The sequence below is a fragment of the Mus caroli genome, unplaced genomic scaffold (assembly GCF_978045245.1).
Source record: "Mus caroli unplaced genomic scaffold, Mus_caroli_1 scaffold_2, whole genome shotgun sequence".
Taxonomy (NCBI): domain Eukaryota; kingdom Metazoa; phylum Chordata; class Mammalia; order Rodentia; family Muridae; genus Mus; species Mus caroli.
Window position 1 is genome coordinate 131,041,849 of NW_028227257.1, and position 17,645 is coordinate 131,059,493.

Sequence of the window (17,645 nt, forward strand, 5' to 3'; positions counted from 1 at the left end):
GCATGTGACTCTCTTTGTAAAAACTCTGAATCGATCTACCAATATACAAGAAGCAATTTTAGCAAGTTCACTGAATATAAATTCAGTATACCAAAATAAACCACATTTCTATATAGTGGCTGAAGCCCCTAAAACTAAATACTTAAGGTATAGGCAGAGCCAAACCTTATATACAAAACCATCTTTCCTAAAATCTATAAAACATTCTGATGATAGAAACCAGAGGCAAATGACTGGTTATTTATGGGTAGCAAGACTCAAATATTATAAAATGTCAATCAATTTACGGATCGCCTACAACCCCAGGGAAAGTTTTATAGATAGCGACAGGCTGATTCTACCATTCATATAGAGAGGCAGAGGAACTAAAGAAGCCACAACGACCATGAAAAAGAACAACCCTGGTGAACTAGGCTGCCCACTTTCAAATGTTGGTGCTAGCAACATGTAATCCAGTTGAGTCAGGGTAAGATTTACACATAGTAGGCAGGATAGAACCGATGGTTCCAGAATCAACTAATCTTTATATTTACGAAATTTTATTTAATGCATTTAATATTTAAAATTATATATATACATATATATAAACTGTACTTTAATCATTACATTTATCTTTGTTTGTTTGTTTGTTTGTTTGTTTGAAGGTCTAAGAACAACCTGCTCGTGTCATGAGATACCAGCATGGTACCAGGAATCAAACTCAGGCCATCTGGCTAGGCAGCAAGTAGCCTTACACGCTAAGCCATGTCTCTGGTCCCTGCTTGATTTTCTTTTGAAATAACCAAGAAAATTGAGTTGGGAAATGTTGGTCTTTTTAACAACTTGTGCTAAAATAATTGGGTTTATACATGCCCAAAAAGCCTTTGGTTCATTTTTCACACCCAGTTCAAACCTTAACTCAAGCTAAATCATAAACCTAAGTGCAAAACATAAATGGATGAAATTTATAAAAGAAAACATGGACATTATTAAGACTTTGAGCACATCAGATAAATTTTATGTAAGGTCTTGGTAAAGGGATTACTTTCCCTATCAAACAAGATATCATTATCTTATCATTTTAAATAAGGTTCTTTAAAATACAGAAAAGGATACAGGTGTCTGAAGCATCAAAATTTATTTTCTCACTGTTTAAATAATGAGTCCTGAGCATGAATGAGCACATCTGTAATGCAGCCAAACTCCCTCTGTCTCTGCCACCCAAACTAAACAACTCTGGAGTGAACTGATGACAGGAATGGCCCTGATTTCCCTTCGCTCATGTCGCTCACAGTTCTCAGCTCATTTCTCATCACCTGGTATTGTTTTGCAAGTCACTATAGGAACAAGGTAAGATATAACAAAGAAAGTCTGTTTAAAAATAAATAAGTAAAAGAGTAGGGGTTGCGGAGATGACTCTGTCAGGAAAGAGCTCACCATTCAAGCATGAGGGCCCGAGTTCAAATCCCCAAATTCACACAAAACAGCCAGCTTCAGTGCTGTACACTTGCAGTCCCAGGGCTGGGGAGGGAGAGACAGGCAGATCCCTAGGGCTTCTTGCCTCATCAAACTAGCCAACCCCAGGCCAGCAAGAAACCCTGTCTCAAACAAACAAGATAGATAGAACTGTGTCTCACCAACAGTGTGCAACCTTAGGAGGAATCCTAAGGCTGTCCTCTGGCACACACTTGTGCACATTGTATGTGCAAGCACACATACACACACACACACATAAAAACACACATACACTTTAAACGAAAAATTAAATGTTCTAAGGAATTTAACATTTAACCCACCTCTAGGCAAACATTTATTCTTTTTTACATACCAAACCATACCTGCTCACTCAGGCAACAATTCTCTGCAGTAAATAAGAGAGAAAACTTCCAGCATGGTGGCCAGTTGTTTCAGTGACACTTTCAACCTGGCTCTCAACCCTCCTCGTTACATCCACGCTCAGCATCCAACACATTGTCTAAAACATAAATGTCTCCTCCTGGGGGGCTGTAAACTCCATAAGAACAATGACTTTCTCATTTTGAAGGATTTTGGGTTTCCCGAACTTTAAACAGTATGTGGCGCACAGTAGGTGCTTACTGCTCCTTTATTGAATGGATACTGGTCCCAGGCTTGAATCGTTATCACTTCTCTCTATTTCTGCACAGTGATCCTGACAATAATAGCTGAATGAGCTGGCCCTTCCCACCCACTTTCTCCAGGATTACAGATAACTCATCCTTCCAACTTCTGGACTAACTAGGTACTAAGGAGAGAGGATTATGGGAAGTCGCATGTCAGATTTCACAACAGAACACCAAATGTCCACTGATGTCCACCATGTCCAATGGAAACAAAGAGCATCATTCACCTAGCACTTCAATAAAAAGAGGTTAAATAAATACTTCAAAGCAGCCCTAGAGGTTACCCACTGAGTTCAGTATCCGGAAGCCTATTCACCAAGCCCTGGCCTGTTAGTTTGAAGGCAGGTAACAATGCTGAAACCAAGCCATGGCTTTGAGCAAGGGAGTGCTCTCAGAAAGACTGAGAAGGCCCTGGGCTAGGGTGGGTCGCTAGGGGAAGACCATAGACATCTGTGAGATTTCAACTACACATGGCCCCTCCTGGAACTCTTCCAAGCCATTACTACTCTGTAAATGACAAGGATACATAGAAAACTGTCACTCATCCTAAGGGGCATGTGGACAGCTTAGAAAGCCCTTTCCGGGTTTCATGTGTAAGTTTTCCAACAAATCACACCACACTGGGGTCCCAACGAAGGGTGCCCCTGTCTTTCCTGCTATGCCACACCCAGTTCTTTCCCCACCTCCCCCAGCCACAACCTATACTTTTCCTATTGAATTGAACTCTGGATTTGCAGGAGGCATGACTGGGTACCCACCCTTGCCTTGGTTCTTGCTTGCAGATTTCCAATGGTGCTAGATGCAGGGCTCAGGGAAGATGAGCCCCAGATGCAACTCAGAAGAATATCTGGCAAAAGAGTCCACAACCCCAAATCTGCTGTTGGCCAAGGGGTAGGCTGCCCATTCCAGCCAACGGCACATGGCCAATGACAAGAACTGTAAGAAAAATTAACTGCTCTTATTATCTAAAGGAAGACAGAGAAGTGAGCGCTGTCCTTTCCTCTGCTACGGATGCAAAGAAGGCAGTGGGATTCCCCCCTAGAGATCAGGGAAAGCTTAGAGAAATTTCTAGAAGGCAACCTATAGCTGTAAACTCCTTCCCTTTCCCCTCCCCCAGACATCCTGTGGAAAAGGTAATGTGACCTAACTAAAGCTGCACACACTAAAGTGTGACCTTTCATACACCCTACCCTGTGACTCAGACAGTACTGATACTGTTCCATGGCCTGCTCATCTCCATTTAAAGCTAAGCCCCACTTTCCTAGGGACACTTCACATTGTTCTATGTCCCCAGTGAGACAACCTCCAACACGGCTATCCTCACATACATCTTTCCTCAGAGCATCCACCCGCACTCTTGGCAGAGGCTCTGGCATACACTGGGCATTGACCAAACGTGGAATGACTGAATGAGTTAAGCACTAAATAAAAGCTGGCAGACTGGGCACCCAGGTTGTCCACACTGAGCAAGGCCTCCTTGAGGTGTCCTCAAAGAAAAGCAGACACGGCTCAACACACAGTCCTATTTTTGTCTGCCCAGAATCGAAACTGCTTCTTGAAAGCTGGCTTTCACATCGCCTATGCTTGAGGGAGACAGGTCCATCCCAGTAGCTGAGTTAATCCTCCACAGCACTGGTGGTATCTGGGTAATACAGATCCAATCCTCTTAGGGAAACCCACTCTTGATCTGCTGAGATGACTTGAACTTACTATGGTCCAGTGCTCCAGGAAGGTCTGCTGAAGGATAGAATAACGGAAGAGATCTCCATCTCTCTCTCTCTCTTTCCCTCCCACTCTTTGTCTTTACTCAATTTCCTTCAGTGGTAAGCCTGAAGATATGGTGCCTGCTCTAAGGACATGTTCTACAAAAGAACATGTCACCCTAGTGGGGAAAGTGCCCCTGAGGAGAGAACTTGTCCTGAGAGCTCATAGGAGTGATAAGATCTAGCTACACTGGAAACTGCAACCCTCAGACTTTTCCTTTGGAGGACTCAGCCAATTCCTACGTTGCTGCCTAAGACAACTTTCAAGTCACCAAACCCTAAACCCTAAGAAAAGAATTCTAACAGTTCACAATGGCAGGAGCAGGCTAATTACCCCCTGCTAGAAGGGGGACACTGCACTGACCAGTCTTGAGCTTAGCAGCTAGGAACAGCCCCGCCAAACCCACCCCTCCCCTTGCTACTATAGTCAGCTTGTCAGAAGGGTGCCACAACCCTCCCAGACACACAGACACTACCACACACACACACACCCCTCACCCCCGCCACGATGTCTTCTATTCTGAAAGATGCCCGGGACCTCTGGAGAGAATACTTTAACACCTGGGGACTAAACCGGGAGGAAAAACCCTCAAGCATCGTGCTAGGGACCCCATGGGCATCAAATAATTTAAGGCATCTGATGATTATAACACCTATATTATCTTTTAGGAAACAGGCTCAGAGAAGTTAAGGAGCTTGCTCAAGGTCACAGAGCTAGTAATTTAAACACCATAATGGACCACGCTTCCCACTCCATCACTCTGATCACCAGGCACCAGGCACCGGGAAGAGAGCAGCACCCTTTCACCCCACAACACCCTCGGGCACACAGACCAGCGCGGACTTACTACGTAGGTACCCCCCTAGAGTACCCAGCCGACCCCGCTTCACCGAAGCCTACGTAACTAAACTAACCAATGTGCTGGTTAGTGATTTAACAACAAAGTCAAAAGCCAGGAAGGGGAGACGGCGGCCCCCGCGGGCCGAGCTCAAGCGCCGCAGAGGGAAGGGCGGGAGCTGGCTCGCACTTGGCGGTGCGGTCGGGCCCCAGCCTTAGCCGTGGCCTCCAGCCCCGGAGTCACCGGGAGACCCATGCAGCTCCCCGAGGCGCCCGCTCGGCTCCCCCATCCAGATGTGGGCAGCTGCGCTCCCCTGCTGCTCGGAAAGTCCCCGTGCTCCGCTGGGCGTTTCGCAGTGCTCGCCGCAGCCGCGCGCCCCTCCCAGCCCCTGCTCTGCGGGCTCCGCACGCGGCCGCCCCGCAGAGCTCGCCCGGCTCACCTGCGCGGACGCGGCCGGCGGACCGGCTCCCGGCGCCTCGCTCCGCTCCGGGCCTGGGCTCCAGGCACCCGCTCCGGGCTGGCGGTGGCTGTGGCCGCGCGGGGCGGGGCGCGGATCCTCCCCGCCCCGAGCCACCTGGGTCGTCCGGGAGAGGCGGGCCGACAGGTGAGCGCCGCACGCCGGGGAGCCGCCCGGGTTCCCCGCTTGGGGACGCCGCCTGGGTCCTGCGCCCGGTGGCACCAAGCCCAGTGAACGCGAGTAGGTCGCTTATTGCACCCGTGCAAGGAGGAGCTGTTCCCACCTAGCCTGGCCGGCTGAGAAAAGAGCGCAGACACCACGCGGAGCAACTAGAGTGACACCGCAGCCCTTACAGAGTGGGGTGCAAGAGTCACTCCGGGTTGAAAACGATAAGGCAACGAGTGCCACTGACTTGAGAAACAGAACTTGGGCCTTTTAGACCGTTCGGTCGTACCCCTTCCTTGCTTCACCTACCCCTCAAGCGATGACTTTCCCTCTTTTAGTAAGATAATTTCCCGCAATGTCCTCCGCAACTCTGGATTGTAAATCCAACCTAGTTCCTCTGTAGATAAACCCCGAAAGCCTTGTACAAAGTCAGGGCAGCCCAGGGCTCTGTGAATAGCAAAAGAATGCCAAAGTATGGTCCCCAGGTCAAACTGGCTCTAGTGTTACTCTGTGTTGTCATTTGAAAGCAAGCTTCCTAGATTTCAAGTCACCCACCCCCCCCCCCCCCGCGCCCCGAGACAGGGTTTCTCTGTGTAGCCCTGGCTGTCCTGGAACTCACTTTGTAGACCAGGCTGGCCTCGAACTCAGAAATCCGCCTGCCTCTACCTCCAAGTGCTGGGATTAAAGGCATGCGCCACCACCACCCGGCTCAAGTCACTCTTTTTATCACTTTCCTTCCTAACACTTCCAAGGAGACAGCTGGATTATAGACCTACACTCTCGGGACGCCCGTGTAAATGGTCAGGCACATCTCTAACTTAGAAAGAGGTCACTCAGAGAGAAATTCACAGAATAGGATGGCATGTCTGTCAGGCTTGCACCAGTGGGAACCAACCCAGAGTTTGGACAACTGACCCAGGATGCAGCAGAGTTGACTCTGAGGCCCAGACCTGTCTCCAAAGAGAGCATGGTGGCCTGGAGGCCTGAGGAGCTTGTCCAGATGCAGATATCCGATAGAAAGTAGGCATGGGGTGACCACTCTAGAGACTTCTAACCATGGGCTTTGCAGGTCAAAGGACAAGGGACACCCAAGTCACAGACTCTAAAAGAGGAGAATTTTTTAATTTTTCCACTTAACAGACAGATGATCTTAGCACATATGCAAGGGGTATTGTGGTGTAGCTTTCCCCACTGGTTCCATTTATGGACTCACAGAGAAAACCTACCCAAATCTGCTACAGAAAGCAATGCTCATCTTCCAAGACCTACAGAGCCAGTCATTCCAATAACACCTTTAGGGCCCTGCCATGACTGCATACAAAACCTGCAAGGCAAAGGCTGAAGGCTCTCTGCCAAGGTGACATCAGGAACAAGTGAACTCCTCCATCCCTCCCCCTGACCACAGGTCCAACACAGTGAAAGCTTGGCCCCCTCTTTCATCAGCGGATCAGACATAGGAAGTGTTTCAGATCTGGTGCTCCTTGGCAGGACTGATCACACTAGATAGTCCATCCTGGAAAAGAGTTACAGAGGATGCCACACCTGGGTGTGCCTAACCACAGCTGCGACTCCCCCATGGCAGGTATGGAGGCTGCTGTCCCAGGTTGGAGCTGAGGCAGGGCCTGCCTAATGGGTCACCAGTGCAGGTGGGGCTGAACAAAGAAGCCGCTCCAGGTCCAACCCAGGAGAAGTAGGCTGAGCCCTCCTGATGTTTTGGTTTCAGTCAGTGAAGCGTGTGATTTAAGATCCTGTGTTGTGTGTGTGATCACGGATGGGCCAGCCTTGTAAGTGATGCCATCTGGAGAGGCTGCAAACCTTCCAGAAAACACAAGTTCTTCTCTAGAGCCTGCCCTTCCCTTTCTCTCCCTACCTGCAGTATTTCTTCCTTTTGTTTAGTTTCAGACACACACACACATGTTTTTCTTTATTATTGAGACTTTTGTCACGTACACAGTGAATCACGATCATATTTGCCCCTAATTCCCCCAAGTTCTCCCCCAGTGTTGCCCAATCATTTCATGTTTTTCTTTTCTCTTCTTTTTTTTTTTTTTTATAACCCACTAAGTCCAGTTGGTGTTGCCCTTGTGTGTATGGGTGTGCAGTTACACACGGGAGCATGGGAAATCTGCCAGTGGCCACCCATTTTAAAACAGAAGAATATTTCTCCCTCCCCAGATTCCAGAGCCCTTTAGTAAGGAATGGGGCTGGGAGAGCACCTCCCATACCTGTTTTGGCTGGATTAGTCTTGTGTGGGGTTTGTGCAGGTAACCACAGCTGGTGTGAGTTTATGAGCACAGTACTATGTCAAGGCTGGAAGTTTGCATCATACGATGCTCTGCTCCAGCCTATGGCTCTTAGATTCTCTTCACTTCCCCAAGCCAGGAAGGAGGGTGTAGACGAAGATGTCCCACTAAGGTTCTGCCTCTTATTCTCAGCATCCCGACTAGTTGAGCATGTTTCTATTGTGATGATGATGATGATGTTAATTTATGTATTTTATTAGTGGTCTGTCTCCATGTATGCCTGCATGTCAAGAGAAGACATCAGATCCCATTATAGATGTTTGGGAGCTGCCATGTGGGTACTGGGAATTGAACTCAGATCTGGTAAAGCTGCCAGCCACTGCTTAACTGCTGAGTCATGTCTTCTGACCACATTACTTCATAGGATATTTCTTCTGCTTGGAAAATATGAAGCCCCCAGGCAAGACAAGATTTCTGCTGGAAACCCTTTGCTGAAAAGTAGTTTGTAAGATCTGGAAGTCTGGTGCTGCTGCGGGGGGGGGGGGGGGTGTAAATAAGGCCGAGGGAACATGTGTGCGCATTTGCTGGTACAGTAAACGGGGCTGTCTCAGAGTTTCATTGCTGTGAACAGACACCATGACCAAGGCAAGTCTTATAAAGGTAAACATTTCACTGGGGCTGGCTTACAGTTTCAGAGGTTTAGTCCATTATCATCATAGTGGGAAGCATGGCAGCATCTAAGCAGATATGGTACTGGAAGAGCTGAGAGTATCACGATTCGAGGTCAGCCAGAAGGAGCCAATGTCTTCAGCAAGCAGAGAAAGAGGCTCTCTTCTGCACTGGGCAGAGCTTGAGCATAAGAGATCTCAAAGCCCACCCCCACAGTGACACACATCCTCCAGCAAGGCCACACCTACGCCAACATTGCCACACCTCCTAATAGTGCCACTCCTCATGGGCCAAGCATACTAAATCCACCACGTGGGCCCCAGCCACACTGTGGTGGTTCTGGCTAACAGTGCAGAAAGCCCACTTATGTCTACTAGATATTAAAGATCTGGAGAAAAGGACAAAACCACTGAAGGGCTTGTGAAGATTCTAGGATGAGGCAGGTAAAAATCGCTCTATTTGCTATTACTCTTTCTGGTGCCTAGGAAAATTATGATGCGCTCCATTCTGTTTTCCTCAATGTCGGGTTCTCTGATGGAATAATAAGAGAGAAACTGAGGCTGGGGGATGGCTCCATCTGTAAAGTGTTCGCTGCATCGGCTTGAGGACTTGAACTCAGACCCCCAGCACCCAGGTAAAAGCCGGGCCTGGTGACATTGGGTCTGTAACCCCAAAGCTGAGGTAGGAGGTTATAGAAACAGAAGCAGGAGGAGTCTGGACTAGTCAGCAAGCTCTAGGATCAGTGAGAGACTCAGTCACTAAAATAAAATAAACTAAGATGGATAGTAACTCATGGAAACACCCAACAGAGACTACTGGCCTGGGCACAAGCACACATGAGTCTCCCCTCAGCATGAACATGTACACACACACACAAACACACACATACAGTAAAGTATGGATGGACAGAGAAGGTATCTAAATAGGGACGGAATCTTTTTAAGATGAGCCCTAGGAAACATTTACCTTTTAGATTCATGCATACATTAATACTTTGTTATGTCTATGTACTTTTGGTTTGGTTGGTTGATTGGATGGTTTGGTTTTGGTTGAGACAAAGTCCCTCTGAATAGCTTTAGCTACCCTGGAACTCTCTATATAAACCAGGCTGGCCTAAAACTTGCAGAAATCTGCCTGCCTCAGCCTCCCAAGTACTGGGATTAATGGTGTGTGCACCAATCACACTCTGCTCTTGGTACATTTTTTTTTTTTAAATTGAAACTATGTGTGTAGAATTCTGGGCACTGAGTTAATTATATTTAATATGGGAGTAGTATAGAGAAACAGCCAGAAAGATTCAGATCAGAAAGAGGCAAGAGTCTAGGATTTAGCTTCCATGACTCTGGAGCAGAACATTTGAATTTAAATGAAAAGTTAGGAGATGGAAAACATAATGATAACTAACCCTAAGGGAGTGGCTACTTTGTGCCAGGCACTGTCCTAAATGCTTAGTCTTAGCCCAGAACCCTACACCCTGCAAATGGATTCAGTGTGTTGAACTTCTCCCCACCCGCACCTCCCGCCACTTTTCAATCCTTCTCTTAATTACACTTAGCATCACTATTGGAAGAGTTGAAACTCTTCATGTGACAAGTCTATGAAAGGTGACACATGCTAGCTACACTCTGAGGATATGTCAACACTGACGTGGGACTTCAGGGAAGGGGAGGAGACCAGTTAATGCCAGGGACTTGTATGATCCCCACCACCTGGAGAACCACTTTCTTCCCATGCTGGCTCTGACCTAAGAACTGAGCAGGCAGACTCAGCAGGAGTAATTATCAAAGCAACCTTTCCAGGGCTCCTGAGAATGTCAGCTCCTGAGGGATCAGAAGAAAAAAAAAAATCCAGAATCCTCTTACTGACTGTGAAACTCAACACATGTATCAAGGACAGGCAAGGATTGTGCCTTTCTTAAGACTTTTGATGTTTGTCAGAGTCCTGATGTAGCAAAAATAAAAAATTTGAAGTCACCTTCCTATAGTGTTTTGGGCATACATCTCACGTACTAGGGCAGCATGCAGAATTTTCAAGGTGGCATACTGTAGCTCTATACCCTTGAGGAGACTTTAAAAAGATGAGGGTCTCCCCCTGCTAAGGCTGAGCTGCAAACCTGCGTTACCATATCTTTCCTTCTGTCTTACTCTTCACAATCCCACTGGGGTCCAGAGTGAATTTGCTTGGCTGGCTAAAAGTCCAGCATCAGGCAACATCCTTATCTTTACCTGAATTCAGAGCAGCACCTAAGCATGAACTGCCAACCCAGGGTCTGCTCACCGAATTCTTGGCTAGAATAATATTCAAATGTCTTTCGGGGTTTTATGTGTCTTCTTTTGAGGTACCAGCAGTGAGACCCCAAGGCTCGGGAGAGCCCTCTCCCACAGAGCTGCATCACTAGCCCCCAGGGTCGAGTTCCTCGGCCCAGGAATCAATTCTTGAGCACTTCGATTTATGTTGCTTTGGAAGGCAACCCAAACACACTTATCATCCCCTTAATTGAGCGGGAAGATGAGAGACTGTTTACCAAACTAGTGTGGGGGAAACCTTTTGTGTTAAAAAACAGTTCTATAAGTGACTTCTAATACTCTTCCTTGGGGGCATTCACGGCTGGCTCCTTCGGCTACAGAACTCTTCCTCGCACCATATTTTCCTCGCAGCACTGGAATGTTCTAAGTTGTTTCACCGAGTACTGTTTCCCGGTTTGCAATTTACTCTGAGAAAATGAATGCTTTGTCTTATTTCCTACCATTCCCCAGTTCTACCGTACACACGGTGGGCACTTGTCCTAATGTGCTTTCTGTTGCTGTGATAAACACCATGACCAAAGCAGCTTGGGGAGTTTATTAATAAGTTTATTTCAGTTTATAGTACAGTTCATTGCCGAGGGATGTCAGGTCAGGGGCTATGAAGGAACACTGCACACTAGCTTCCTCTCATGGCTTGCTCAGGTGGCTTTCTTATACAATCTAGCACACCCACCCAGCGACGGCACTTCCCTATGCCACCAGTGATCTATCTTAGTCCTTCAACAAGAAAATGCCCCCTCAGACCTCTTACCCGCAGGCCAATCTGATGGAGACACTTCCTCAACCAAGGCTCCCTTGGCCCAGATATGTTTAGCTTTGTGTCAAGTTGACTGAAACCAAACAGCACTGTGTTCAGATGTTTGTGGAAAGAATAAGTGCTTGCACTTTTGCAACTTTCTAAAGTTCCCCACATGTGGAACTTACCTGCTCTTATGTGAGGCAGCTTGAATCTGAGGCTAAGAACTGATCTGAGAAGGAAGTAGGGTTTGAACTCAGTTTCCTTTAATCCCAAGCTGCCATGTGGCCACATGAAACTCTAGTTAAGAATGTAGACTCTGGCGCCCACGCCACCACTTCCTGTCTCTGCTGTCGGGAAGCTCACTCTGTGCTCTTCCCCTGGTCCTTTGGAAAGGATTCCAAAACACAGCATTAACTATTGAGTCAGGCTTGGTATGAGAACTTTGCCACGAGGAGCTCAAGACCGAAACATTTGATTTACAAAGGGATGGGGAACAGCTACTGGAAAGCTATTCTTTTAAACCATCTAGAAACTGCTCTCAGTCCCAGGATCCCTGGCCCATAGAACACACGCAACAAATGACCACAGCAAGGCAAATTCACAGCACGGATGTCCATCTCCATACGACTGGTCATGTCAGAGAAGCTTCCAATGCCGGGGTGTTTCTGAGATGCAACCAAAGCTTTGATCTTGCTGTGCAACGGTTTGTACAAAACAGACCCTGCCTGGACAGCTCTGCCTGCCACATGCAGGAAGTGATATGTAGGAAGTGGCAGGGGCCATGTGACCTGAAGAGAACATGGTGGTTCTGTATGCTCCTCCTCTATCCTGCTGTTCCGTTATCTGCCAGAAGATCCTCAAGTGGCCCCTACATACTTACTGATGTGTTAAGAACTCCTCCATTTATTTGCTCCATGTAAATAAAGGAGAACCACTTTGAAAGACATTGTTTATTTTATTTACAACTCTTAGGGGAAGTTGGGAGTAGCATTCAGTAATAGCTACACTCTGAACCTTTGAAATAGGCCATAACAGAAGGAAGGGCATGGACAGGTTCCTCCACCTGCTGCTACCCCGGGTTTCTCATAGGTTTCCAGAGATAACACATACAGGACAAACTCTGTGGCCACTGTTATCTCCTATTTATGCACAGCAGGCCCGTGGACACAGCACAGTGGGCTGGTGCAGTGTAGGGGGCAACTTCTTGTGTCTGCAGAGTCTGGAAGGGAGTCCTCAGGTACCTACCTGGACTTGCTATAGAAAAATTCTAGATTCTGGCAGAAGCCGAATGTGCTTTGTGTGCAATTTGGTTTAATGAGTCCTGAGTGTCTCTAGCTCCCTGTAGGGAATTTGCTAAGCTCCTTCAAAAGCCCCTGGGATTTCATCTCCTGGCATTAACGGTGATTACCACGATTCTTCCTCCATCCATGGGAAACAGCATGGACTTGGCCCATTATCCAAGGTCAGGACTCGACTCCTGACAAGCTCTCCAGCGTGAAAAGCCTCAAGGCACAGCGTAGAAATGAGCCTGAAACCTCACCACAGTTACTTACAGGCCATGGCATGCTCTCCACCCATGTAACATCTGAGCTGCTTTTCCTCTCAGGAAGGGAGGGTGGAGAGGTTCCCACCCCAACCCCAACACATACGCCAAAACTTAATTCCAGTGTGATGGTATACAGAGCCGGGGCCTATGGGAAGGTGTCTTAGTCACTATTCTACTGCTGGGAAGAGAAACTATGAGCAAGGCAACTCATTTTTTTTAAAGCATTTAATTGTGAGGTTGCTTACAGTTTCAGAGGTTAGTCCTCTGAAGGTGACTAGGTCCCCAAAATGGAGCAATCTTGAATGAGATTAGCTCTCTTCTGAAAAGGTCTCCAGAGAGCCCCTGTTCTGTGGATGTTAAGACACTGTGGTGAGGAACACTGTGGCAAACAGGCAGAAATGATACTGGAGAAGTAGCAGAGAGTTCAATATCCTGAGCCGTAGACAGAGAGAGAGGGAGAGGGAGAGGGAGGGAGAGGGGGAGGGGAAGAGGGAGAGGAGGGGAGTGGGGAGGCGGGTGAGGGGAGGAGAGTTGAGGAGAGGCAAGGCGAGGCGAGGAAGAGGGAGAGGGAGAGGGAGAGGGAGAGACAGAGACTCTGGGTTTGGCATGAGCTTTTGGAAACCTCAAAATCCACCCCCAATGACACACTCTCTCCAACAAGGCCACACCTTCTAATCCTTTCAAATAATGCCACTTCCTGGTGACCAAGCATTTAAATATATGAGCCTATGGGGGCATTCTCATTCAAACCACCATGGAAGGTGACTAGGTCCCCAGAATGGAGCCCTCATGAGTGAGATTAGCTCTCTAAGGAAAAGGTCTCCAGAGAGCCCCTGTTCTGTGGATGTTAAGACACTAGAAAAGTCAGAAGCATGCAATTTGGAGGCCTTCTTCACCAGACGGCAACCACACTGACATCCTGACCGTGAACTCTCAGGCTCCAGCATAGGGAGGAATAGACGGCACTGTGTATGTGACCTGGTCCCATGCCACTTCATTATAGCACCCCAGATAATTAGGAAGGAATGAGAGCCTCAAGACAGAGGGCAATAAAGAAATTTAATTTCATTGGGTAGAAGCCTTTACCAGTTCTTCTATGTGTTGGGGAAATACATGGAAGGCAATATAAAAAAGTGGAAATGTTTTCTCCCAGGTTGTCTGCCCCAATAGCGCTCACTTATATTTAAGAAGCACCATCACAGAGTACTTTCCTATACACTCTCATTTGACCCCTGCAATCCAAATAAGTATACAGTGGACAGTGAGCTAAACCTTTATGATCTGGGTATGGACATGAGATCTTTGAGCCTGCAATGTCAAATGCTTGATTATTATTCTCTAGCTGGTCAAACAGAAACTGAGAGTTAGCTCCATGGTGGAGTCTGTCTTCCTTTGGGCTGTGGAATAGCTCTGCTGAATCACTGCTCAATAACCTATACTCTAGGAATATCTGCTGTCTACAAGGCCTTTGGAGCTAAGATCTGGAGCTGTCTGATGAAGTCAACATCCCATCAGCCAGACACTCTATGCAGCCCTTGCCAACCCTTGGCAGTTCATCAGAAAAGTTCCCATAGGCCAGGCCCGGGTAACGGGAATCTATGGCTACATGGGGAGCTTTAAGGGAGCCCCACTCTGTTCCCACCCCTTCCTGTAGTTGGACTTGCGTGTGCATGTGTGGTATGATTGGCATGTTTGCTTTTTCTAAAACTTAAGCTCTAAAATGAAACCCTATTAATCATTGTGACAGGCCAGGGGGTGGGGCAGCAGCTCTCAGCAGGGGTTTCGTGGGCTGCCTCTAGAGGGCCTCCCACATCCATGGTGACAAAAGAACCACTATCCAGTACCATTGGACTTTCTTCAGGAGCCTGTTGAGGTAGGGCAAGCATGTGTTGGTCCTCCTGACTTAAGTATAAGTTAAATACTTTGTCTTGAAGAGAAAATTTACGCATAATGTCAAATTTTTACAGACATACAGTTAGCAAGTTATGACAAGGATTGATGCACGACTAAGTTATGTGTTGAGATTCTTCCAGGGACAAGGGTGCTGCTGGAGTATATATTCTTCCTTCCTAGAGCTCAGGTCTGAAGGCACCCTTGCATCCCACTCCATATCACCCCAAGTAACCCTGACTGGTTGAAGTGATTCAGACTATGAGGTCATCACAGTCTGATTCCTACGGAAAGTTACTGAAGTATGAAATTTTGTATCTATCCCTAATAAAATGTTCCTGAGGCCAGTCGCTGGTTATCGATCTGTGCCACACACACACACACACACACACAATCGTTGTGTTGAAAGGCAGTGTTATTAGCTGTTGAACACACAAGCCTTAGAAGCAGATTTTAAATCCTGCCTCCTCCCCTTGCCAGCTGGGAGAACTTGGACAAGCTATTTAACCTCTCTGTGCCCTTTCCTCACCTGTGAAAAGAAGATAACAGTGCCTAGCTCATGGGGTTATTAGGGGGATTAGATGGATTAATACATGTAACGCACTTAAAATAGTGTCTGGCGCCCAGCCAGAATGCTCTCCAAAACTCATTGACTGCTTACTGTGGCTTTCTGGGTATTTTAAGTTCCTGATGCTGTCACATGCCATCTAAAACTAGCTCCGAGATATCCCTAATTTACACATTCTGTAGGAATAACATTTTGCTATGCATAAATCTTCATAATAGCTGTACTATGAGAATCTTTTAAGAGTTCCATCCTGGGTATGGTGAGGGGTTAGGAAGTGCTAGGCTATTTGGGACTTGAAGATGAAATAAAAGCACACCTTTCACAAGGGATGGAGAACTAATGCAGAGCCCAGCCTTTGCCATTCATGGCGTAGTAAGAAAAGGCCTCCAACAGTGGTTCTGAGCCCAACTAATCACACAGAAACTGTTTTCTTTGCAGTCTGAAGAACCACCTAATGCCAAGGAGAAAGTACCAAGCCCACAGCTCGAGGCCTCTTGTCAGGGCTCCCACACTGTCATCTCAGGTGTCAGAGCAATGCCTCCTCCCACTTCTGTTCAGTGTATTATGTCCCTAAGACACATTACAAGACATGGCTGTCATGAATGTCACCAAGGCAGCACTGCTCATGTCACCAGTGACTGCCTTGGCAAATCGCTCTTCAGTTCACGATGTTCTGAAGATGCTTCAGCTCAGAGCTTCTGGGGAAAGCTTAGGGATATCTCAGAGCCAGGGATCAGAGACCTGGAGAAAGACCTCATCCTAAGGACTGCCATGGTAGCCCCACTGCACTGCAGGACCTTGTTCCTCATGTGTGGGGTCATCTTGCGAACACTCAAATGTGCTTGGCGATTTGTTTCTTTCAGAGGACTGCTCCCCATCTTAAACAAACAAGGGTGATGTTAACCACACCCATCTCTTTCATCAATGCCCTATCTGGACAGTATCTCTTCTGAGTTGTGTGCAGAATAATTTCTAGATAGCTGGACAGACATCATAAAAGCACGGTATTTGTGGGGCCCACCATTACCCTCACTAGGCATTCATTTAGCACTCCTCTTTTCCATTTAGATATTCTTTAAGTCAATTTATTATCTTGTATGGGTGATTTTCCTGCATGTAAGTCTATGAGCCATGTGCGTGCAGAGCCCTCAGAGGCCAGAAGAGGGCATCAGATCCTCTAGGACAAGATTTAGGAAGGGTTGTGAGTCACCCTATGTATGCTGGTAATTGAACCCTGGGCCATCTGGAAGAGGAGCCAGTGCTCTTAAATTCTAAGCCTTCACTCTAGCCCCATCTTTTCCATTTTTAATTGATTAAAGCAGAGAGGCTCACTGTCTGGCTCCCATACACCATTAACAACAGCAACAAAGATATTTTACACATGGAATTCCAGTTGTGGTCACATGACTCCAGTCACAGGAGGCAATGAGTTTCTTGTTTTAAAAAAATGTGATTAAGCAAATAATCCGGGGTCCTGTCATTGGTTATTCTCCAGAGGCCTCAGACTCTAGTGTCATCTCATGAGACTTCAGATCTGTACCTTAAAACTAAAAACCAACACACAGCAGGAGCACAAGTGGCCCCCAACGTTCTCAAATGATTCAAGGAGGCCTTCAGCATAGGCAGGACCTTTGTTTTCTCAGATGAAGGACGACAGTGTTCCATGCCTGCCATGAGAACAGGCGCTTTTCTCAGGCAGTCCAAACTCTCACCTGCTTGCTGTTTTGCTGAGTCATTGGCAGGTACCACCACTGCCAGGGTAAAGCTTCTTAGCCACGCTTTCCCCTAGTATAGCGGAGACACTATGAAACCATGAACCAAAATAGAAATCTTCCTCCATTAATCCTGCCACTCTGATGGTGGTGAGAAAACACACCTAAAAGTCCATATCTATTTTTTAGAGATAAAAATAGAATTACTATAATTTTAGTTTTACTGTGAAAGCAATTTTTTGTTTGTTTGGTTGGTTGGTTGGTTTGGTTTGTTTTTTTAAAGGCAGGGTTTCTCTGTGTAGCCTTGGCTTTCCTAGAACTCACTGTAGTTCAGGCTGGCCTCAAACTCAGAGATCAACCTGCCTCTGACTCCCGAGTGCTGGACTGGGATTAAAGGTGTGCACCACCACTGCCAGGATTGGGAAAAAAAAAAAAAAAAAAAAAAAGCACATACCTAGAGGGGAAAAAAACCCTCAACAACAAAAAGCCAGCAACAAAAAAGAACAAAGCTTTGACTTAGGTGGTTCATCTTGGAGTGGCTTCTTTCAAAACATGCTTCATTCCAATACACACTTCCTGACTTCATGTCAGACACCCTGCTGGGGCTCAAATAAGGACACCAGACCAG

The 17,645-nt window shown here is 47.0% G+C and overlaps 1 protein-coding gene across 5 annotated transcripts in view; it reads right to left on the minus strand.

Annotated features, from left to right (window-relative positions):
• The window catches only part of Lypd6b (LY6/PLAUR domain containing 6B), a 159,049-nt gene extending 153,806 nt beyond the window's left edge, over positions 1–5,243 (minus strand). For 3 of the 5 annotated variants that reach the window (XM_029474296.2, XM_029474295.2, XM_021157011.3), the window contains exon 1: positions 5,162–5,239. The gene's annotated coding sequence lies outside the window, so the exon portion shown is untranslated. Of the gene's footprint in view, positions 1–5,161 lie in introns of all 5 variants that reach the window. The other 2 variants (XM_029474297.2, XM_085830758.1) reach the window with 2 other exon arrangements.
• Positions 5,244–17,645: the final 12,402 nt, after the last annotated feature.